This window comes from Chinchilla lanigera, unplaced genomic scaffold (genome assembly GCF_000276665.1).
Source record: "Chinchilla lanigera isolate Chin_1 unplaced genomic scaffold, ChiLan1.0 scaffold00064, whole genome shotgun sequence".
NCBI lineage: Eukaryota > Metazoa > Chordata > Mammalia > Rodentia > Chinchillidae > Chinchilla > Chinchilla lanigera.
In genome coordinates this window covers 1,018,542-1,041,938 of record NW_004955465.1, presented here as the reverse complement: position 1 = coordinate 1,041,938, position 23,397 = coordinate 1,018,542, and the positions used below count along the sequence as shown (strand labels likewise).

Genomic DNA, 23,397 nt, shown 5'->3' with positions numbered 1-23,397 from the left:
CGGGGCTGCGCGCAGGGGCGCGGGGCCCTGGCGCTGCGGATCCGTTCCGAGCCGCCCGCCTCCTCCCGCGAGCCGCCCGTCGCCGGGAGTCTCCTCCCACTTGACTTCTTTTTGTTGTCGCCGCCCCACCTCCCCGCCGTGGGGCTCCGCGGAGCCGCGGTGCCTCTTCTCGCCCAGGCCAGAGTAATCGAGCGTCGCTGGGCCGCTGCGAGCGCGGCCGGAGGGCGTCCCGGAAGCGCGGGGACCGGACGAGTCAGCACCTGGAGCGCGGCCCGGCCGCCCGTGCCCCCTTGCCACCTCCCTCTTTGGGGACTTCCTGCTTTTCTTACTTGGCCGCCTTTAATCCCGTAGCCTTGACCGTGTGGGCAGTGGAAAACATTTCTTAAGGCAAAGTCTCCCACTTACGACAGTGACTATTTAATTAATTTTATGAGGACTGCAAGTGAATTTAACCGGGGAGGCAGGAGTCACGTTGGGAATGCTAATGCGGACCGGCGGACCTTCAAAGAGCAGGAACACCAACTGAGAATTCAAGGCTGTAGTGTGGGTAAGGTCTGGAGACCTCAGAACATTTTATAGGCTCGTTAAATCTCATGGCAGGCCTTTGTTAGGTAGCACAGCGTTATGCCCATTTTTTAAAAAGAAGGAAACATTCACTGAAAGCAGAGGCAAAAATAGGACTTCCTGCTTTGCAGGTCCCAAGAGAGTGCTTGGTCAACCAATTTGGCAAGTGTTTCTTGCTGACCCATCATAGCATTACTATTTTGCTTTCACCGCTTTCCTTTGGTTTATCTTTTTCCTGGCTGGGAAATCTAAGGTTTACACGTGTAGAAAGCATGGTATAGTTTCTGGTATTTTATTTGCTACCAATGATGTGTATGATGGTATTGTGATGAAATAATCAAGGAATGGTTTGCTGAGTAGAGAATTCTTTGTTTTGACTCATGTAAGTGGTGATTTAATTGAAGCCCCTCAACGCCTGCGCAGAACTAACAATCATTCGGAGTAATGTTTCCCTCAGTTACCCGTACAACTATATGCCAGGTTGTTCTTTGGTAAAAATTAAACCTGTTGTTTTGAAGACTTTAGTCAGGCCCCTGCACTTTAAATCACACGATGTCATTGTGTTTAAATTGTTCAGGCTGCCTGGCAAGGGGGCTCACAGCTGTAATCTTAGCACTTGGGAGGCTGAGGCAGGAGGATTTCGCTGAGTTAAAGGCCACCTGGATTATATAGTGAATTCAAAGTCAGCTGAACTATATAGCAAGAACTCGTCCCAGTAAAAACCAAATAAATAAATTGTTCACACTTTCATTTATGTTACAATAACAGTAAGTTCAATGTAAGGTAAGCACAGTTTAAATGTAGGTTAGCAATGGTAAAAGAAAGGGGTTCCAATGCTCACCAAATTTTCTTGAGAAACAGTGATCAATTTATGAAAGTCTACTTTTCTGAGAAACTATCTTGTAGATAACAATATGTAAAAAAAATAACGATTGATAATTTCCTACCACTTTGTCTGTAATTTGGTAAGCCCCCCCATTATTGTTATCCTTCTTTTACTCTTTAAAATAAAATAAAATAAAATAAAGTGTACTGTTCCATCAGCACACTTAGAAACCATTTAGAACTTTACATATTCCTAGGAACTATTAAGGGAATAGAATTATCTTGACATTTTCTTAGAACCGTTTTATGTAAGTAACTGGTTGTCCCCCAAACAAGCAACGTCAAGAAACTAATCATTACAGTTACGAAAGAAGACACTGTGAAATCGGCACTTTCTCATAGGAGAAAGGAGACAGCAGATAATGTGAAGTCGCATACTTAGTGATATTTATAAACAGACAAAAAGGTACCCATGCCCTTTTGCTTATCATTCAAAAAATCCATGCAACAAAATTTAAATGTGGAAGTGCTTTAGGCCTAAAAATGTTCAGTAGGGGGTATCAATGATAGATGAAATATGGAAGCAAATTAAATGCTCAACATGAAGGAATTAGTTGAAGAAATTATCCTATACTCCACTCAATAGAATTAGGGTTACCAGAGTACATATAGTAAATTTGTGTGATTTTTTTTTAAAAAGTATCCCTTCTGGGCAGTGGAATTGCTAGATAAGTCCAACAAATCAGAAACAGACACCCCTATTCAACTCAGTGGATCTCAGACCCAATTTCAGGCCTCCTCCTCCCAGCCTTATATTAAGTACAAGCTGAAACAAATATTGTATGGCCTCTTAAGAATATGATTTTGAAGACATGGGAAAATGACTATGATGTACTAAGTGAAAAAGGGCTATACAATAATTATAGCACTGCCCAAATCATTAGCAAACGAACATAAAAGAAAATCATAAAATGTTTCCATAATGGGCAGTTGTACAATCAAAATAAATTTTTATTATAAATATATATTGTGCACAGATAAAAATGGTAAAAATCCATTAGCCATGAAACTACATTTTCAGTCTTTACCATTATTGCTACAGTTTTACTACTGGGTTTCTCAATAGCAAACAGTAAGAGCCAAATCTGGCTGTCTCAAGCAGAGAAAAAATTTCCTGGAATGATACTGAATGGTTCTCAGAATTGCCCAGAAACCTGGACAACCAGATCTGAAAACAAAGGCCAAAAGAAGGCAGGCAGCATAAATAGACTGGCTGAGACCCCGTCACTGGTCACAGAAATCCCCCCACATACCATCTTTGGACTCTCAGCTCTGCCCCCCTAATTTTCATACCTGTCACTGCAGTTCTTAAGTTGATCAAGTCTACATTTTGAGCCCATGCCAGGACCTACCAGCAAGCACCTTAGCCAGTGGTTGTGTTATTGGGATGCTGAGTCACTGATACTATCAGCTCAGGTGGCTGAAGACCCCAGAGCTGATCCCTCTGCCAGTGACCATTCCCATGCATCCATAGAGTGCCTTCCGCATCTTATTTCCTCTGTGTGGTCTGACATGAAGACATATAGAACGTAATGCCCTAGTGGGAAAGAGCCAGTGATGTCCGCAGTAGAGGTTTTCCATAACATGAAAGGAGTTCAGATGTCAGCCAGTTTGTTTCAGGAAATGCCCATAACAGCATCCTAGATACTAAGAAATATCATCACAGTGTTTGCCAAAATCTACAATATGGCTTTAGAGTCTATTAATTTTCTTTTTTCTGCATAAAAATCACCCCCAAACTTAGTGACTTAAAATAACATTTATTATCACGTAGTTTCAGAGGCTGGGGACATAGCTCAGTGGCACAAGCACCTGCCTGGCAAGCACAAGGTCCTGAGTTTCATTCCTGGTACCAAAAAAAATAAAATAAATTTTAAAAAATATATCACATAGTTTTTGTGGAGCAAGAACTGGCTCAACTTCAGTGGGTCCTCTGCTTTGCATCTCTCAAGCATTTAAGTTGTCATCTGGGGATGCTGTCGTTTCAAGTCTTGACTGGAGTAGGGTCATCCCCAAGTTCACCAATGTGATTTTTGATAGGATTCAGTTCCTCAGGGGACTTCAGACAAAGGGCCTCAGTTCCTTCTAGTTGTTGGCCAAAAGTGGTTCTCAGGGCTTCACAATTGGATCTCTCCAACATGGCAGCCAGTTTCATCAAAGTGTGGAAGCCAGAAAGGCAACAGCGACAGGACCAGAACCATCGTCTTTTGTAACTGAACCACAGATGTGACATCCCACTGCTTTTATTGTGATCTGTTTGTTAGAAGTAATTCACTAGGTCCAGCTCACATGGAAGGGGAAAAGAATAAACAAAGCCATTTACACGAATAGGCAGTCATTGAAAACTGCCTATTGTACAGTTGTTACAAGTTCCAGTGGCTCAGGAGTGTGGTTCTACCACATTCCCATCAAAGATAGCTTCTAGTCCAGAGATTGGCAACTTTTCCTAAGTAGTGAATATTTTAGGCTCCATTAGCCATATGGAGCCTGTTGTAACTATTCAACTTTGACTTCATGGAGGAAAAATAACCATCGATAATACATAAACAAGCACATGTGGCTATGTGTCAATGAAACTTTATAAAAAAAAATAGGCAGCAGACTGGATTTGGCCCACAGAATATGGTTTATGATCCCTGTTCTAGGTCTTACATCAACAGTCATCAAGTAACAAGTCATTATAGAAAGCCCCTCTGGACCTCGTCACTGTCCAAAAAAGTTCACATTTGTAATCACATGGAAAAGCTATTGGAATTCTAGTAAGTTAATTCCAGTCTACCAATTCTAGTGCAATGCACAGCAAGAATAAAGACACTAAGGCATTCTTGTAGTTGTGAGGAGCCAAGGGAGTCCTAAGTCCAGCTAGAACAATGGCTAACCGGAACAAAGGCCTTGACCCAGGGCCTAACTGGGGTTTTATGAATTCATGAGGAAGGGAGTGGCTCAGAGATGATCGACTTGTGAGAGTGGCGGGATGAGTGCCAGGAGCGTGGCTAGGTAGGAGGCCTGAAATCACCTCTGCCATATGCAGAGAGAAAGACATGCAGGAAGAGTAATCTGCATTTCACAAATTGGGGCAGAATCTAGTGTTTTGGGGTCATTGCTTCAGTTGTGATGTGTAATCCATGCCCTGACAAGTCATAGCCTCTTTTCTGGAGGCTTGGTCTCAGCCAACAGCCTGGCATGGGCATTGATTCAAAGACCACATCAGCATCTTAGCTAGACCCATTTGCACTGCTTAGAGCCAGTTGAGGGGATAAGGAAATGTCCTAGCCAGCCCTGTACACATCAACACGTGGAGGTAGGGCCAAATGCTCTTCATTCAAGGAGAGCCGTCCAGGTAGTCCTTCGCATCCTGCATGCTAAAGCATGTGTGCTTTGCATGAGCTACAGCCCCAGGCCGAAGGGAAAAATTGTAAGGAATTTAACATCCTTGCCTGAAAGAAGTTTCAGCTTTATGGTTTAAAAAAAAAAGTTACTTAACCATTTTTCCAGGGTAAGAATGAAAAGTGCTTTGACAAAGACAAAAAGTGTCATGGACTTTTTCTGCTATCCCCAGAAAAAGTGCCTAACCCATTGGTGCCTAACCCATTGTTATAAATGAAATGAATTAATTCTTAAATTCTTAAACTGGGATGTTTTTGTAGCTAGGTTATAGCACAGAGATGATTGATACAAATTTTTTAATTGTAATGATCCTCAAGGAAGCACCAGGCCTAATCTGGGATCTAAGTACATAAAGTGATTTAGTAAAGGAATTTATTTCACAGATCTCTACTTCTTTCATCATGGCTACCTATCATTTTATGCATGGTAATTAAATTTTTAAACACTTTTGTTTGTTTTCCTTAAGTGCTGTCAAAGATACACAAGGAAAAATATGCTCAACAACATGTGAGATGTTCCAACATTGCAATACTTCAAAGATGTCAGAACATCTGTATCTTAAAAAGCAGCATCAATAGAAAATCTACTTTAAAGAATCTTTTAGTGTTTTTCTGTTCAGTTGCAACTGATTTAGTCTACGAATATTTAACTTAGAAAGAAACATCAATTATTTAAAGAGGGATGGAATTTGCTGTGGAATTTGCTGTGGTCTGGCTTCTAATATCACCAACTTTCTCTTCTATGTAGCTTTTGCCATTGTCTTTATGAAAACTTCCTGTAGAAAAATGGATTTTGACGTGTTTAAGAGACTCGTGATGCTCTGTGAGATTCATTAAGTATAATGCAAGTAGCTGCCATGACTGTAGCAGAGTAAAGCCACTCGGACATGGGTGTTGAACAGTTGACCGATCTGCCCCATAACCAAGAGCATTTTCCAGGCACTGTGCAAACCTCAATACACATGTGATGCAATCAGTGATTGTAAAGATTGTATCAAGAACCTGTATATAGATTGCTTATTAAAAGTCAATGGTAGCTAGATGTGGTGGTACACACCTGTAATCACAGCACTCTGGGAACCCAAGGCAGGGGGATCACTGTTAGGTTTGGAGTGAGAGACAGAACAAAGGTAAAGAAAGTCTTTACTGCTGGGCACGGGAGGGCTGCTAAAGAGACGCAAGGATCCTCTGAGGGAGGGAACCCAGAACAAAGAATATATTGGGCTTGGTTGGGGATGGAGTTGATGGGGGTGGTTTAAGTTGATTGGAAAGGGTGGACACACATGCGCAAAGGAAAATGGGAAGAAGTGGTCAGGTGGAGAGAGGAAGAAGGCGGAATCCAGTCCAGGTGGGACACATTGTCTTTTTGGGCCCCATGCCATGCTGGATCGCCGCCATGGTGTCTTGGCAGAATTTTGTAAGGGTGGAAACCAATCAGTCACACATTTAAGCCCAGCTTGGGCAACTCAGTGATTTGGTGAGACCCTGTCTCAAAAAAAAAAAAAAATCTGAAAAAGGCTAGGGATATAGCTCAGTCTGAAGGCACTGGGTTTAATCCCCAGTTCTGGAGGGAAAAAAGTTATGAGAGTGTAAGTGTTCAAGTAGTGCCTTGATCAAATTCTTAAAAAAAAAAAAAAAAAAAAAAATGTCCACATCAGTCTCTGGAACCTGTGAATAAGAATTATGTAGAAAAAGGTCTTTTGCCAATGTGATTGAGGATCTTGAAAGAAGATCCTCCTATGGGCCCTCCATCCCATGACAAGTGTCCATATAAGAGGGATGGAGGGAAACTGGAGACAGAGGAGAGATGACACATGTGCAGGGGAAGGTCAGGGGAAAAGGGAACCGACAGAAGTGCAGGCACCAGCTCCTGGGAGGACATAGAGGAGCCTCTTCCACAGCTGGAGGGAGCGAAACTCTGCCATATCTCGATGGCACACTTCCAGCCCCCAGAACTACGAGAGAATAAACTTCAGTGTTTTAAGCCACCAAGCTTGTGGTCAATTGTCATAGCTGTTAGAAAACTAACACTCATATCATATACACAACTCAAGCTTTTTAGGCTCTGAGGGGAAAAAGTTGTACAAAGTCGAGAAGATGAACTATGCTCTATTGTGGAAGCCAAAGTGGTATAATAATCACATTTTCCTCATAAAAATTGCAATGATTTTGAGTGTATTTTTCTGTAAGGCACAGTTTTAGGTGTCATGTAAATTGTACAATGCAAAACTAGGCTTGTTCTTTGTCTTGATAATTCTCTCGCTCTCCCTCCCTCCCTCTCTCCCTCTCTTCTCTCCCTTTCTCTCTCTTGAGTTCTGACCACATTTCAGCAAAGGAAGGGGTTATATAAGCACTATGATTTAATGGAAAAGTAATTTTGTGCTTGAGGTATGAACTGAAATGGCTGTTCCACTGGGCAGAAGCATAAATGCCATAAAATTACCTTTAAGGACACTATTAGAGTGTCACTGGGCTGCAGCAGCTCAGGGCCATTACTTTTTAACCACTAGATGCCGAATGTCATATCTACTATGCTTTAATAACCACTTAAAGCTCTGACCCCATCTGAGTAACGCTGATGGCAAGGGTAGGTGTCCTAGATCGGGTTTCCTAGGGAGAGAGCCTGACATGGGGTTTTTGGTGCAAGCGATCATTTGCGAGAATGCTCTCCGGGCAACCACAAGGGTTGAGCGAAGTAGGAGAGTGAAGAGGAAGGAGCCAGCCAAGGCCTGGACCCAACAAGTCAGGCTTTGGCCTGACTCCACAAGGAGCTCGGAGTGTGTATGCACCACACAGCTGTCCCAGTTTAGGGCTCAAGTCCAAGGCTTTTATAACCTGTATTAATTACTCTTTGGCCGTAGACCATGCCTTTCCCTAAGGGAGCACAAAATCCTGGGCATCTCTAGGCAGGGAGCCATTGGCAACCAGCACTCCCTGCAGCCCTGGATGGGTGCAACAGCAAGTAGTGGGAGCTGCTAGGAAGTCCAAGAGCATCAAGGGATGCAAAAGCCTCACTTCCAGTCCTCTTGCTAATCCCACAGCCAGTCATTCCAAAGAGAACATCTGCTTTAGAAGAATTTAAAGCCAGGTGTGTTGGTGCACGCCTGTAATTGCAATAGGTGTAATCTGGGAGGCTGAGGCAAAAGGAGTGCAAATTGGAGCTCAGCGTGGGTGTCTTGGTTACTTTTTTTCTCGCTGCTGGGACAAAATACCTGACAACCAAAATTAAGGAAGGAAAGGTTCATTTCGCTTACAGTTTGTGGAGGTTTCAGTCCGTACTTGGCAGATTATAAGGCAGAGTGGCACACGGCAGAGAGCTACAGCTCTTGGCAGCAGAACACAGCAAAGCAACCAACACAAAAGCCAGGAATGGCCCCAAGCAGCTTCTTCCTCTCCCTTACATATGCAAACTATCCACCCCAGGGCGGGTGTAGCTCTCACACCCATAATTAATCAAACTCTAAAAGCTTGCCCCATGACCACATGAGGCTTTGGGGGGACACCCAGACACAAACCATAACAATGGGCAATTTAGCAAGACCCTGACTCAAAAAACAAACAAATGAAAAGAAAACAAAGAGAAAGGAAAAAAAGGCTGAGGATGTAACTTAGAGCAAGGCACTAGGTTCACTCTGACAGAGACAGAGACCGAGATAGAGACAGAGACAGACAGAGACAGAGAAAGGGAGGTGGGAGGGAAAAGAAAGAAAACTGGGTAACAGAAAACACACACACTCTCTCTCTCTGTCTTTCACTCGCGTTGGCATTACTGAAGAATGATGAGATTTCACAAGTCTTGCAACTCCGTACAGGGAGATATATTCATTGAATACTTTCACATTCTTATAGGTTATTCTGGGGTGGTCTGTTGTAAAGAAACCAGTTTCTAGAATACAGTTGTGAGCAGGGGCCCATTGGGACAGAACTGTGTTTATTTTCATGGTCTTTATAGCTTTTCTGCTCTCTGTTGACCCAATGTCTGTCTGTGTCCTTGTGGCTTATCTTGGTCTGTAAAATCCTAGTAGGTACAGGTCACATCTAGCTATTGTTCTCTAAGCAATATATTGCACAATTATACCTTAGTAACTGCTTCTCTTTGAAGATGCAGGGTAGATACAAGACTGTTTACTTTTGATGGTGGCAAAGATAGTCTACGTAATGATGCCCCAGGCTTTTAAACATATGACTCAGGCACCATCCCAAGCAGGAATTGCTAATTGAAATATCCCTTGAAGCCAGATACGTAATGTGAAAGAGTGAACCAGGTCAGGTCTACAACACTAACAGACTGAGGAGCATAAAGGAATTTAAATCAAAGTGTTGGAAACACTACATGGGCCAAACAGAACACTCCCGGGGTTCAGGGCTGGCGTCTGGGTCACCGGTCCAGTGGCCTAAAAATTAGGCTTTAACTCAGAACCAGAAATTCAGGCCAATCGCAGATGTCTTGGATCTGTTTTATATTTGCCTGGGTCAACAAGGAAACGAAAGCTGTCATTACTTGTCTCTGCCTACTGTGGGTGAACTGAAACACCAGATTTCTCAGTAAAGCTGCTCTGCCTGTAGAACCAGACCTAGCGATCTTAAGATAATTCCGAGCTTGGTAGGGAAATCTGAGTCATAGGGACCCCACTGACAGCATGAGGAGCACCTTAGAAGAGCCAGTTTCCTATTATAGTGCCCTATATCCAGTAGCTCCTTAAATACTTCCTCATGATACAAACAAGCTGATTTCATAATACTTGACTCTTGGTCTTTCTAATTCACCCAATGGCTTTCATTCCAATCATGATTTTTTTACAGTTTAATTATGATGCAAGATTATTTGTAGTGTTATAACAAGTATTAGAGGGATATGAAGACACTGAACCCTGATATACTCATTTACTGCTGGTGATGGAAAGATTAATTGTAATCTCAGGACCCAGCTATTCTACTCCTGAGTATCTACCCAAGAGAGATGAAAAACATATCCATGCAAAAATCTGCACACAGATGTTCATAGCAGTATTGTTCATAACAGTTTAAAAAAAATGGTAACCATTCAGATGTCCTTCAGTGAGTGAATGGAGAAATCAATGCTGTATATCTGTACATGGGGACATGACGTGGCAATGTAAAGGAATGAAGGTCTCATACATGTCACAACATGGATGAGCCTTGAAAACACTAAGGGAGGATGCTAGCACAAAAGGCCTCATATCCTATGGTTCAATGTATATGAACTGTCCAGAGTGGGCAAATCCATAAAGACACAAATAGATTAGTGGTTGCCAGGAGCTGAGGGGAGGAAGGAAACCAGAGTGGATACAAGATTTCTTTTGGGGGTGGTGAAATGTCTAAAATGCATTGTGGTGATGGTTGTGCAACTTTGTGAGCATACTAAAAACATTGAACTGCACCCATTAAATGATAAATTATGTGGTATGTGAATTACATCTCAATAACACTCTTATTTAAAAACAGATAAAAGAGCTAGAGGTACAGCACTTGCCTAACATAGGTAAGGCCCAGGGATTTAAGCCCCAGCATGACCAAACTAAAAATAAAAAGATTACATGAAAGTTTTTGTCATAGCCACCAAATACTGTGCCTGTGAACCTACTTATAGTACAACTTAAAGTACTTTTCTCACTTGTGGCAATCAATAGACATTTGTTGAATGGATTTCTATAAAGCTAGGCTAGTCTATAAATTAGAGTGGAGGATTCTTCTTCTTTTTTTTTTTTTTTTTCTTTTTGTCTTTTTGAGACAGGGTCTCACTATGCAGTTCAGGCTGGCCTTGAGCTCACTTTGTAGCCCAGGCTGGCCTCAAACTCACAACAATCCTCCTGCCTCAGCCTCCCGAGTGCTGGGATTACGGACATGTGCCACCACGCCCAGATGGAGTAGAGGATTCTGATCCATCAAATTTTCTAAATTCCCAGATGTCTTCCTAAGAATCCGTGGATTTTCTTTCTTATGGAAAAGAAGCTAACATGAATCTTGGCATAGGGCACACTCAATAAGTAGCAGTTGTAGTCTTCTTTCTTTTAAAACAGTTCTAAAGGTCTGTTACTCTACTCTTTTTACTTAGTATGAACTTTGCCAGCATCATATTGGATTATCTATTAAAACGGATAGAAATTTAAATAGACTGATCTTATTTGTTTTCAATACCGGGTGGCACGCTAGGCTAAGGAATAGCTTTTTGAATGTTTAGTTGTGAATGCATGGGCCGGTACAGCAGTGCTCAGACTTCAGAGTGCATCAGAATCATCGGAGGTGGAACTGGGTTGGAATCCAAGAATTTACATTTCTAGCAAGTTCCAAATGGTTTTCTACAGGCCACACTTTGAGAATCGTTGGACTGTCATTACTTCCTTTTAACTTTTATTGATTGATTGATTGATTGATTATACTGGGGATCAATGCATTCCTCAGCCCTTTTTATTTTCTACTGTGAGACAGAATCTTGCTAAGTCCCAGGCAGGACTCCAACTTTCTGTCCCCCTGCCTCAGCCTCCTCAGTGTTGAGATTCCAGGCAGGTGTTGCCACACCCTGCGACATCTTATTTTTATTTCAAAACAATCAAAAAGTTACAGGGAAATTGATAATACAGTTGACAGAACTTTTTAATTTACTGCGCTACTTGATTTTGTTTTGTTTTGTTTGAGACAAGGACTTTCTCTGCTATGCAGGCTGGCCTTGAACTCACTATGTAGCTCAGGCTGGTCTCGAACTCACAGTGATCCTCTTGCCTCAGCCTCCAGAGTGCTGAGATCACAGGCATGTGCCACCACATTGACTTGAGCCACTTGAGAATAAATTGCTGACACACTGCATTAATGTCTTTATGGAATTTCTACACAGTGACAGGTGTCTATCATCACTCTGATTCTCACACCCTACTCAAAATTTTCCAGTTGCACCAACAACATTATTTACAGCCACGGATCCAGGTCAAGATCATTTGTTGCAGTTACTTGTGATGTGTCTATGGTCCTGGGCCAGTGCCTCAGCCTCTCCTTAACTTTCATGACCCTGTCACTTTTGAAGTTTGAGACCTGTTGTTTTTAGAGTACTTTTTTTAGTTTACATTTGTCTGCTACTTATTCTTGAACAGATTCAAGTTATGCATTTTAAAATTTTTTTTTAATTTTAAAGAGAATAGAAAACAATAACAAAATAACAACAACATAGACAAAAACAAAACAACACAAAACAATAAAAATGACACAGGGTTTCAAAACAAAATGATAGGAATTAACAGTGGTTGTCATATTAAATATTGTTATCTGCAACAAAGTTGCTCAGATTACCAGACGTAAGAATGCAAGATTGATCAAACCATTAAAGAGAATAAAAAATAATTTTAAAAACCCACTAGAAACAACACAGAGCTTCACTAAACAAGATGGTGGGAATTGACCAATGGTTGTTATATTGCATATTGTTGTCTTGAAATTACTTGTTCAGATTACCAGATATAAGCATGCAAAATTGGTCAAAAAATTTAAGCATTAACTGTTCCTTTTAATAAACCAATAGACATCAGCAGTACAATTATCCCAGCTATCCTTGTATACATATTTTTCCCTTCATTCTTTCTTTTTTCCTTTCCCTTTCCCAGTTGTTCCTTCCCTTTGAGGAATTTCTTTCCCTTTCACAATATCTATTGTATCTTTTGGGTGTTATTTACTCTTTCAGGTTCTTACACTAGGGAGACAATACAATGTTTACACTAGGGAGAAAATATGATGTTTACATGTATGTGGGTCCAATTTATTTCACTTATGAGTATGGTCTCTAGTTGCGTCCATTTACCTAAAAAACCTCAAGTTTATCTTTTTTATAGCTGAGTAATATTCCATTGTATAAAAAATACCACATCTTTTTTATCCATTCCTCAGTGATGGGCATTTGGGTTGTTTCCACGATTTAGCTATGACAAATTGTGCTGCTATAAACATGGGTGCACATATATTGCTGTGGTATAATGTTTCTAATTCTTCTGGGAAAATATCCAGAAGGGGAATAGCTGGGTTAAGTGGGACTTCAAATCCTAGTTTTGTAAGGAATCTCCACACTGATTTCCATAGTGGTTTCACCAGTTGACACTCCCACCAGCAGTGGAGAAGGGTTCCTTTTTCCCCACAGCCTTTCCACTGTTTGTTATTGGTGGATTTCTTAATGATAGCCACTCTTTCTGGGGTGAGATGGAATCTCAGTGTTGTTTTAATTTGCATTTCTTGAATGACCAATGATGTTGAACATTTTTTCTATATTTATTCACCATTAGTATTTTTTCATCTGAGAAGTGTGTATTCATCTCAGATGCCCATTTTTGGATTAGGTCTTTGAATTGTGGGGGGCGTGACTTTTAAAAATTCTTTCTATGTTCTCGATAGAAGTCCTTTGTCTGAGGGACAGTTAGCTAACATTTTTTCCTACTTCGTGGGCTTTCTTTTTACTCTGTTGGTGATTTCTTTTGATGTGCATAAACTTTTCAATAAGATGAGATCCCAGTTGTTGATTCTTTGAAGTATTTCCCATGTAGTTTGGTTTTTGTTCATGAACTCACCGCCTACTCCTATGTCTTCAAGATTTCTACTTACTTTTTCTTCCAGTAGATTTAGTGTTTCTGTTTTAATATTTAGATCTTTGATCTATTTTGACTTTAGTGCACAGTGATAGACATGGGTCTAGTTTTAGTCTTTGGCATGTGGAGAGCCAGCTTTTCCAGCACCATTTATTAAAGAGGCTATCTTTCTTCCCAGTCAAGTTATGCATTTTGTGCAAAAGTATCATAGAAATGGTTGTGTCATCGGTACCTCTTGTCGGGTGTCATGTGATTGCCATGTGATGATGTTAACTTCAGTCACCTGATAGGTGGCATCTGTCGGGCTTCTCTGCTACAAAGTTGCTCTTTTCCTCTTTGCACTTAACAAATACATTGTAGCAGAGTATTTCCAAATAATGTAAGTATCCCATTCTTCCTAAAACTTTCAATTTACTCCATTATTTATGTATAGCTCTATGGTCTTGTGGATTCCTGTTTTATTCAATAGGCTTGTAATCCATCGTGATTATCATTTATTTGGATGCTCACATAGTCCCTGATTTGACTGGCGGGAGCCTCTTCCTGCTGCCTTCCGTGCCCTTCTGATATGTCTCCTCACTCTTCAAGCACTTCCTTATTTGCTGGCACAACACAATGTTCTGCACTCATCCTGTGCTTCCAAGCTGTGGCCCTGGGATCAGCCATTTCTCCAAGAAGCAATGCTTCCTTTCAGCTGAAAACAACATGTGAAGCCCAAATTCGGACACTCCAGTGCTGCTGAGGTGTTATTGTTGCTCGTAGGCTTTCTCAAGAGCTAGGGAATGCATGTACACACAAGCATTTGTCACTAGCAGCTGTGCAATGGATTTCCACAAATGTAGCAGTTAGAATAACGCACGTGTATTGTCCTACAGTTCTTATGACTCAAGGGCCTGGCGTGGTTTAGCAGAGTCCTCTGCATCTAAGTCTCACAGTGTCAGCTGTGGCCGTGGTCCTACTTCAGGGTTCAAACATGGAAGGATGCAATTCCAAGCTCCATGGTGGCAGAAGTCTGGTCTTTGTAGGTTTGTTGAACTGAAGGTCTCAGCTTCATGCTGGCTGTTAACTGGAGGCTTGCCTCATGTTCTTGGCACCTGTGATAGGGCAGGTCACTGCACAGCAGAGAGAGAGAGAGAGACAGAGACAGAGAGACAGAGACAGAGAGACAGACACAGACACAGAGAGACTCCAAGTAAGGTGCATGTTACAATCTTAGGTGTCACAATCACACACTGATATCCCACTATCCCTGCTGTGTTCTCTTGGTTAGAAGGTAGCCATAGACTCTGTCCAGGCACCAGAGGAGGGAGTTACACAGGCGGAAATAGCAGGAGGGGTGGGATGACGCTGGAGGCCACCTCAGAAGGAGATTCTTACTACAGCGACCCACCAAGTGACAGGTGCAAGGGGAGGAGCCACGCCTGCCAAAGTGATCAACTGGAGGTCATCTTAGAGTTGTCAGTCTGTCCCAATATGCGAGCAAAGGCACGTATTCATGTTTCTTTTTCTAGCTACCCATCCATCAGCTATCTTTCTGTCTCAAAAATCTTGATTCATATTAACCAATTCCAATCTAACACAGCAGTGTTCATCTTAGTTTTCTCTCTTTCTACATTAGTGATTCCTTTTTCTGATGGTACAAAGCCTTAAAACAATAACTTGTTTGATCAGTCCTCTATGTCCATGCCATCTATATCCATAAACAGATATCTCTCTATCTGTTATGCTTTGATGCCCCGTATTAAGCTGGCCTGTGTTTTGAGTTGGATACGGTCTGAGTATGTCCCTCAAAGGTTCATGTGTTGGAAGCCCATTTCCCAATATGGCAGCATTAGGGGCCACCTCTTTTTTTTAAGAGGTGGGGTCCAGTAGAAGGTGATTAGGTCATTGGGGATGTGTTCTCAGGAGGGATCCATGGGCCAGGGATGTAGCTTAGTGGCACAAGCACCTGCCTGACAAGCACAGGGTCTTGAGTTTGATTCCTGGTACAAAAAACAAACAAACAAACAAAACAAACAACCACTCACTTATCAGGAGGGATCCATGCATTTATCGTGAAACTTCAGTGAGTTCCCTCCAGCGTGGATTGTGTTATAAAGAGCAAGCCCGGCCTCTCCCTACTCTCTGGCTTCCTGTCTTGCTCTGTGATCTCCTTGCACACACTCCCACCATGACGCTGTGTGCCATGTTGTGACGTAGCCGGAAGGGCCTGCCCAGATCTGAGCAGAAGCCAGTACTATGCTCTTGGACCTTCCGAACCATGAGCTAAGCTTCTTTTCTTTACCAGTTCCCCAGCCTGAGCTGTTTCATTGCAGAAATGGAAAATGGACCAACACATCCCATGTATGAATGCCTCCATCACCACCTCCGGCTCTGAGGCACATAGTGAACACGCCCATACATGGCTCCCCTGCACCCTGAGGGCTCTGACTCCTCGTGTCAGACCTCCCACTTGAATGAAGGCTCCCCTCCACCTGCATGGCTGTGGCACACTGCAACTCACCCTGTCTCCCTTCTCCATGAAAGGACTGTCTTATTTCGTCCCATCTATAACTTTAGGACAGAGCCATGCAGGAAGAAGGGAAAGGAGTAGGGAGGGAAGGAACACATTTTCATGTTTTCATTTTTCCCTCGTTAAACACCATTCCCTTCCTCTCCCCCAAAGATGATAGACAGTGTAAAAACCATTTCCTGAACAGATGGTATAAAGTGTGAGTGGCTACTCTATACGTCTGTAGCTTATTAGCTGGAGATAAAGGATGAACTCTATGAAGCAACAGAAGAAATTTTTTTTTTAAAGGAGAGGGAAAAAAAGGAGAAACAAACAAGCCCAGCTTTATTATTCTACCGCCATGCCCTGCCCAAGTTCATCTCTTTTCCATTCTCGGGATAGCATCCAGTGCCTTCTCCCTGAGCTGCCTCCTCAGCCTCCCCTGACCCTTTATGAGAAAGGATCTCACTACATTGCTGCATTGCCCAACCTGGGTTCAAACTTTTGATCCTCCTGCCTCAGTCTCCTAGAGTGCTGAGATTACAGCCATGAGCCACCATGCGCAGCTGAAATGCCCACTCCTTTCTCCCTGGCATGAATTCAGTGCTGTGCTTGAGTCAAGCTGGTATGTATCTTCTGCACTGAAGTCCCTTATAACCAGCTCAGCCATTTTCTTTTAAGATTTACTTTTAAGATTCTAATCTACCAGGTGTGTTTGTGCATGCCTGTAAACCTAGGTACTTGGGAGGTTGATGCAGGAAGATGCAAATTTGAGGCCACCTGGGCAATTTAGCAAGAAGACCTGAGTTCAGTCCCTACACACACCTCTGTTACCCATCTGCCAGCATTTGCTTGCATTGACCTCTGGCTTTTTCCAAGTATGCCATTTTTTTTTTCCTCCTGAACTAGATGTTCTTTAAAGATAGATTTTATTGTATCTTTTGCACACTTAGGTAATAAAAACCACCCACACTGAAGAGGTGTGTTATGGTTGATACATTGTGTCAACTTGAGAAGTCTGGAAGCTTAACTAAGTAACTCAGCAAGGTATAGAGGACAGGGTATGGAGGACAGGCCCTTGCTGTTGTTCATTGTGTCAACCTGAGAAATTTAGAAATTTAAGTGACCCAGCAGGGAGCCAGAGTCCATACTTTGTAAATATCCTGTGCAAGAGGAGGGCAGGGAGACTATGTGAGTGCTATACCTACCCAAGGGCGAGTAGTCTGCTTACAATATAATGGAGGAAAAGAGGCTTGCTCTTCCCCTCTTTTGCTCTTGTTGCTTTTGCAGTCTGCTGCTGCCTTGAACTGTTGCCCCTCACCATGCCACCCTGCCTGGGAGCCAGCTGATTAGACTGAAATCTCCACATACTTTGAGCTAAATAAACCTTTCCCTCCTTAATTTGGGTGTCAGGTATTTTGTCTCAGCAAGGAGAGAAAAGTAACCAAGACAAGGGATGTGACAGTTGGATGGAGGATGATGTTGCAAACCTTTTTTAAAGGGTAGCCACTATGTTGTGTTTCTTTTTTTTTTTTTGTTTCGTTCACTCTCTTGACTTGAGGGTAATACAGCACAAAAGTGTTCAGTAAGTATGCATTAGATTGTAATTTAGCAGTTACAATAATCATAGTTGCTCCAAAACAATGGATCTCAGAATGCACATGCAACACATTTCACTTACCCTAAGTGGACAGTCAATAGCATGTGTGTAAAACTGGAAGGATGGCTTTATTTATACCTCCCATTTTTCTGAGCCCTGTCCATCTTACTAACCAGATAACTTGGAAAGCTTCCCTGACTGTGAAAGAAAGGCATCAAAGATTAAGGTGGGTCTTCTGATATAGAATTAGAGTTTAAAATGTCACAGCCTTTGTTGTAATCGGAGAATAATAAGACCAATTTCCTGGTGTGCTGTTACCTTCCACCCCTTATTGTATCAAAGCTGTGGTGTTGAAGGAGTTGCTTCTCACAGATCTTTCAGAGCTATTCAGCATATGGAGCTACACATGGTTTGAATTTCAAACTTAACTATGATGAATCAGAAGTTTGTTGCTGGGTGTGGCAGCGCATACCTGTAATCCCAGCACTTGGGAGGCTGAGGCAGGTGGATTGCTGCGAGTTCGAGGCCAGCCTGGGCTGCAAAGTGAGTTCAAGGCTAGCCTAAAGTGCATAGCAAAAACCTGTCTCAAAAAAGACAAAAAATAAAGTAAAAAATGAAAAAAGAAGTTTGTCCACTAGTAAAACCCTTAGGAACTGTGTAGGGGTTGGATACCAATTGTGGTGGCAGAAAAATTAAATAGTTTGACCCGAGTCACTAAAAAGCATCAAAATGTGGAAAATCTTGACCATGTGACCCATATGTTTTCCTAGAGCCCTTGTAGATATTATCATTTTCCTCTTGTTGCTGTTCACAGTGTCTAAGACAGCGGCTTTGGGCTGCACGCTGTGCTGGAGTAACAGTGTCAGGCGTTCTGTTAGCGTGATCTAACATTCCCAAACAGAGCCAGGGCATAACATCACACCATCGCAACACGGTCCCTCCACCGAGCCACTGCCCGCGGCACAGTTGTGGTTCCTCTTGGCTGAACGTGGCCCCTTTAAGAGGGGGAAGCAGGGAGGAATGCCGGGGGCTGCCAAGGCACCCGTGAGCTGGTAGAGATGATCCCCAACTCCAGCAAGCCAGTGAAGAGAGCCCTGCAAGATGTACACACAGTGCTCTTTCTTTTTGGCAAAAACAAGAGACAAAAGACACCTCGTAGGAGAGAAAAGGAATTTTTAGATATGATAGTTAGAGGCTATTTTTAGAGGCTTTTCCCATCAAATTGAAAGTGTTTTTCTTTTCTTTTTAAGTGGAACATTTGAGTCTGGGCCTATAAATAATTGGATGCACATGTGTACGCAGTCACACATGTGCTTGTTCCGCTGCCCAGGGAATAGCTGCAGAAATCAAACCAGTGTTTTGCTTTTTGTAGGTCAGGGATCATGCAGAGGTTGCCTCTGAGCCTTCCAGTCCCTCTGAAGCATTGAAGGGAAAGGCCACTGGCATCAAGGACAGGGCTGGAGCTAGGAAGAAGTGGCTCCCGCCTCTAATCCCAGTGCTCCGGGAGGCTGAAGCAGGAGGGTGACAAATTCAAGCCCAGCCTGGTAAATTTAACATTTGGTGAGACTCTGCCTCAAAATTTAAATAAATAAATAAATAAATAAATAAATAAAACAAACCAAATGGCTGGGGCTGCAGCACAGCACGATGGCCCTGAATTCAATCCCTAGTACCTCAAAAACAAAAACAAGCAAACAAAATCCTGCTGAGGTAAGGGCCCATTATAAAGCAGGCTGGGCAACAGCAGGCAGGCTACATTAATTCTCGCACACACACACACACACACACACACACACACACACATACACACACACACACACACACACACACACGGTTGAAATGTTCTTTATCTGAGACATTGAGTAAAACATGAGAAGCTTCTGCTCAGAAGTTCTGTAGTGAATTCTTTTGTTTAGAAGACATCCCAGTTTTGGATATGGATCTTCATCTTCAGTTATACGGTTTGCTTAATTTAAATTCCACTCCTATTAATTGGAATGTGGTTGGGAAATGCTGGAAATGATTGCTTTTTCTTCTGCCGGACTGAGGTGAAGTAAAGGGAGCGCGGCTTTGAAACGAGACCTGTCTCCACCCCACTTCTCTTTCTAACAGCAGATGCGTCATTTTGCCTCTCTGATCTTCCATTTCCACATCTGCAACATGGGATCATTTTTCCAACCTCCCGGAGCCTCGCGTAGGAGCCAGGACCGCGCTGGCCTGCAGTAGGTGCTCAGGGAATGAAAGCGGCCATTGTTTTTCTTCATTGCAGAACCGATGCCGGCAGGGGTGGCCTCAGATCATAGCCAGCAGCTCAGACCTCAGACAGGGACCACAGCCAGCACCTCAGAGATTTCAGGATTCAAGTTCAGATTGTGCAACAAAAAAAGAAAGTCCTTCCAAGCCCACTAGAGGCACAACAGGGTAATTCTGTCTGATTCCACTTACGGGAGGGACCTGGAACTGGCAAGCTTGTAGGACAGAAAGCGGGATGCAGGCCACCAGGGCTGGGGGTGCGGGGAGTCACTGTTCTTACGGGAGTGTTCCTGCAGGGCATGGCAAAAAGTCCCGGCGAAGGACGGTGCTGATGGTTGCACAGCGGTGCAGAAGCACTTACTGCCGCTGAGCTGTCCACCTGAAAATGGTTAAAAGGGTAACTAACATCTGACGTTAGGCATGCGCTTTACCGCAATTTGAAAAAGAAAAAAAGTCACTGGAGCGAAGCGAATCAAGACACATCTAATGGTTGAATACTAGCTGCTGGAGGAAATGGGGTAGGTTTCATTCTACCGACATGGAAAGATGCCCAGGATATATTGCTAAATAAAAAAAGCAAGTTGCAACCATATGTGCAGTGTAAGAGCAGGTTTCTTCCCTCTTCCTTGAGTTGCTTTGTGTTTATTAACTGACCTAATCTTCGCAGCTCTCCTAGGACATCACTCCTGTTATCATTACTCCGTTCCACAGATGAAGAAACCAAAGGCACAGACGGGCTAAGTACCTTGTCCCAGGACCAAGATGTCATAAGCGGTGGAGCAGAGTTCCCATCCAGAACCAGCTCCTGGCTCCCCTTGGAAGGCTGAGCCCTGCCTTTCAGGGTGGGCTCCTCAGGAGCATTTTAGAAGCCCAGATGCTCTGGCCAGACCCTAGACCTACAGAAAGTCTGATGGGGAACAAGCTCCCCAGGGGCTCCTGTGCATGTTACAGGCGGAGAAGACCAATGACGAAACCATTATACAACACATCGCCGGTTTTACAGTAACAGTAAACATAAACACGCACACAGAAAAATGTAGCTGGAATTCTGTGGACTTTTTTTTAGCCAAGCAGCTAATTGTAGAACCTACACAAAAAAATTCTGTACAAAATTAATCATGAATCAGCTGGGGGTGGGGGTGGGGGTGGCCACCTGTAGCCAGCACTCAGGGGGCTGAGGCAGGAGGATTGCTGTGAGTTCGAGATCAGCCTGGGCTACTTGGTCAGACCCTGTCTCAAACAAAACAAAACAAAAGCAAAAAGTTAGTCATGAATCAGGTTTATTTACTTTTTGCAGTGCTGAGGACTGACCCTCAGGCCTCTCATTCTAAGGGGGAGCCAGGTTTACATCCTGGGTTATTGTGGCTTGAGAGTTAGTCAGAAGCCAAGGACACTGTTCTGTAAGAGGTCCCCCTGGAGCCTTCCCAAAGCAGTCCTTTTGACATTATTAAATCTGATTAAGTTTAACTCAATCCTGAACTGAATACATTTATTTGGAAGAGGGTGAACTTTTGACTAATTTGCGAAGAAACTTGTGAGGAGGCGCATCTAACCTCTAAAGAAAGCCAGCTACTTTTGAGGATTTTAGTATATGGATTGTTCCTGACTATAAATGAGACATCAACATTTATATGAGGAATTGACAGTGCTCCTCCAGTCAGTCTAGAAGTACTTAACTAATTAGGTAAATGTACTTTTACATGGAAGAATAAATTTTCTAAGAAATAATTGTATAATTCAAACACTTTTCAAGTGTAAGATTCTACCACCCCTCCACATCTACCCTGGTGACTGGGTTGAATTAATTAGGCTTTATTTCATTAAGCTTTGAAAGTATTGTATAGTTACCATGCTGTTGATTAAACCCTGAATTAGGACCATTTCTCTTAGTAGCAGCATGCCTCCATTTCTCCATCTGTAAAATGGGTATACTAAAGGGTACAAGTAGGGTCAGAATGTTACCAGGTGGGGGTGTCTAGGGTAGATTTTTCACAGGATTTTGGTGTCTTGAACAAAGAATTGGACAAGACATATAGAGAAGGTAGCTAAACTATACATTTATTGAAGATAGAAAAGAAGTTTGTTCTACAGGGTGAGGGCAGCCCTGTGAATAGACTCACAGCAGCCTGAGCATAAGGGAAAGGGACCTTTAGTATCTAAAATTCCTGCACTGGCTCTCCCCTCATGCAAATGAGGCATGGGCACGGTTGTCCTATCAAATATTCACTGGGCCTAGCGCCAGAATTAAATGGTCCTTTCCCGTAAGACCCACTTGGCTTCGGGCAGATGTAAGTGGAGGATTGGAAACAGCACTTTTCTGATTGGTCCGGCGAACTGTGCCGGACTCAGATGAGGGATGGAGAAGCATCGCTTTCTGATTGGATCTGTGCACAGTGCGCAGGCGTTGCACAGTCTTTTGGGGTCTCGTGTTCTACGGGTGCCCTCTGGGTTGTGATGACCTTTGACACATCCCATGCAGCTGTCGGTCCACTTTGTCCCGCCCCTAACCTCCTGCCTCAACAACGCACAGCTGTGCAGACTAGGATGGCACAGATGTGGGGGCACTAGGATGCTCCGCTGATGGCAGGTTCCTGAAAGAATTAAGGGAGTGAATACACACAGACCACGTAAAACTTTGCCTGACACACAATACGCACCATTTAAATGCTGAATATATATATATATATTTGGTACTGGGAGTCGAACTCAGGGCCTCAGGCTTCCCAGGCAGGCGCTGTGCCACTGAGCTAAACCCCCAGCCCTTGGAGAATATTTTTAACAGAGAAGGTCTTGACTCAAGGAGTTACTGCCCTCGCATAAATATTGCAATGAACGTCGAGAGAAATGAATGTAAAAAGTAATTGATTTGGTAAATGAGTATTGTGCTCATAATTTGCACTTAAAAAGCCTGAAAAGCAGGCAGAAATGACATCAGTTAGCGCCAGGTGCACAAGTAGAACTTGCCAGGCGAGGACAGGAGTGTGGGCAGTTGGCCACACCAATGCCAAAGCCTACCTCTGGCATCGCCAGCAGGAAGAACCTCACCGCCACCTCAGAGGCGCCTCTCTAAACCCAACTTCTTAAGGGAAACGGGACGAGTGAGGACAGGGTCACAGAGCTGTCACGAGGGCCAGAGGAGACACAGCACACCCAGCCGCAGCACCGCTTGGACTCAGGTGAGCTCGCCTCGCGCGCTGCTTGCTGCTGTTGTAGCGCATCAGCCTCACTTTCTTTTGAGTGGCACCTGGCTGTCTCCTCCTCGCCCTCCACTTCCCTCCTGAGACTTCTTCCCAGAAGCTGCTCATCCCCACTACTGTGATGTCAATGTTTTCTGCCTTCTTGATCTTTGCTCTGTAGTTTTTATTCTGAACCCTTAAGCTGACCCAATCCAAGACTCACCTCCTTGAAATTAAGCCCAGCACAAAGGCCCAGGTTGATGGAGCCCAGTTCCACCACTTAGCTCACACTAACACTCTGCTCCCTTCTCTTAGGAAGAGCAAGATGGCGCTGGGTTTGTCCTCATGAGGGCAAGAGTGATTTTGCTCCCGGAATGCCGTAGTATAAATGTCCTCAGCTGTAAAAAGGAAGGTGTCCTGGGGTTTTGTTTCATGTTTAGCTCTTCAGGGCATCTGTAAA

At 43.3% G+C, this 23,397-nt stretch overlaps 1 long non-coding RNA gene across 1 annotated transcript; it reads left to right on the top strand.

Moving 5' to 3' along the window:
• Positions 1 to 243: 243 nt before the first annotated feature.
• Positions 244 to 20,856, top strand: LOC102010236. Its single transcript, XR_263230.2, has 3 exons — positions 244 to 547; positions 19,778 to 19,929; positions 20,429 to 20,856. It is a non-coding gene; the product is annotated as an uncharacterized LOC102010236 (long non-coding RNA).
• The last annotated feature ends 2,541 nt before the right edge of the window (positions 20,857 to 23,397 follow it).